Source organism: Balaenoptera ricei, chromosome 1 (assembly GCF_028023285.1).
Source record: "Balaenoptera ricei isolate mBalRic1 chromosome 1, mBalRic1.hap2, whole genome shotgun sequence".
Lineage (NCBI taxonomy): Eukaryota > Metazoa > Chordata > Mammalia > Artiodactyla > Balaenopteridae > Balaenoptera > Balaenoptera ricei.
The window spans coordinates 47,536,005-47,537,744 of record NC_082639.1 but is presented as its reverse complement, the minus strand read 5'-3'; the positions used below and the strand labels follow the sequence as shown (position 1 = coordinate 47,537,744).

The 1,740-nt window shown below is 48.2% G+C and overlaps 1 pseudogene; it reads right to left on the bottom strand.

Annotated features, from left to right (window-relative positions):
- Positions 1–320: 320 nt before the first annotated feature.
- LOC132359325 (ferritin light chain-like) lies at positions 321–931 on the bottom strand (annotated as a pseudogene).
- Between the last annotated feature and the right edge of the window lie 809 nt (positions 932–1,740).

The following is a 1,740-nucleotide window of genomic DNA, read 5'->3' as shown; positions in this document are numbered from 1 at the left end:
CTGGATTCAGATGAATTTGGCTTTAAATTTCAATTTGGCTACTTACTATAAGCTTCATGACCTACAATTTCCCAAACCTCTTGAGTTTCAGTTTCCAAACCTGTACAATGTAAAAGAATATCTACCTGGCAGGAGCGTTGAGGGGATTGGATGAGACAGTGCAGGAAAAGTGTCAGGCACTGGGTTTATAAAGAGAAATGCGGTACAAGGCTTCCGAATTCACATTACTGTTATTGTTAGTATTTTTTGCTGCAAAAAGCTTTATTGTTTCCATTTGGTCCAAGTCTTGGGAGAGGGCTCCAGGACAGTTAAAAAGCTGTTCAGTGGCTGCACAGAGAGGCTTCAGGCAGAAGCACTGACACCAGAGGGGGCTTCTCAAAGGCCGCTGGGCTCCAGAGGCTCCTAGTGGTGCTTGAGGGTGGAGCCTTTCGAGGAAATACTTGCCCAGCCCCACCTGGGGACCAGCCAGCCTGCAGAGGTTGGTCAGGTGGTCACCCATCTTCTTGATGAGTTTCACCTGCTCATCCAGGAAGCGGATCTCCAGGAAGTCTGAGAGCTATGGGTCTGTGTGGGCAGAACCCAGGGCATGCAGAGCGAAAAGCGCCTGGTTCAGGTTCTTCTCCATGAACAGGGCGGCTTCCACAGCATCCTGGGCTCTACCCCACTCATCTTGAGATGGCTTCTGCAGGTCCTGGAAGAGGGCATGGCCGCAGCGCTGGTTTTGCATCTTCAAGAGATGTTCGGTGCCCTTGTGCTTCTCCTCAGCCAATTCATGGAAAAAGTCACCCACCCGCTCCAGAGCCACATCATCGTGGTGGAAACAGAAGCCCAGAGAGAGGTAGGTGTAGGAAGCCTGCAGATGCAGGTTCACCAGGCGGTGGATGGTGGTCTCCACCTGGGTAGAATAATTCTGAAAAATCCGGGAGCTCATGGTTGATCAGCAATAAGGAGCTAAGCTCAACAAATGGTGTTGGCTGGTCCCAGAGGCCGAGGATAGCTAATTGGTTGGTTCTGAAAGTTGTGGCTGGAAAAATGGTTGGTGGGTGGTCGGAGGCTAGAGGAAGGGGTGTCCCTGGGTCGGTTCTGCCCAAACACTGTTGAAGCAAGAGACAGATCCACGGGACCACCAAACACACTGCTCCTGGTCACCTTCTTTAACGAAATATATCTTCGAGTTATCCAGCGCAGTGGTTCACACGATTTAATTGTTAACTGACCAGGAGGCTGTCTGCTGCACTGGAGTTTTCCTCCTCTGCAAAGTGTCATCAGAGGAGTGCTGGATATCAGGGCCCAGGCTGGCCTAGTGTTCGTCAAACTTCTCTGTTGATGGGAATTTCCTGGGGGTACTTGTTAGACCTTACAAGTTTCTGACTTCATCCCAGACCCATTGAATGAGGAGCTCCAGGGACCCAGGATGCTGTGTATTTAACAAGAACCCCAGACAAGTCTTGTCATCAGAGAATTTGGGGAAACACCAGCAATCCTAGCTGTACCATTGACTGATTAGTGATAACAAGCTAGTTTTAAAATACATTTTAAAAACGTAAAGTAAAAATTTACTATAAAGATGATCTCTAAGATCCAGAGTTATTTATAAAACACCCTTTGACTGATATTTGGGGGAAGAGTGTATCAATTTGCTCTTGGGAGAAAGATGTTCTTTCATTCCTCCCTGCCTTTGCTGTTACTGTTCTCTCTGTCTGAAATTCTCTCTCTACCTTGTCTACCTGGCAAATCCTG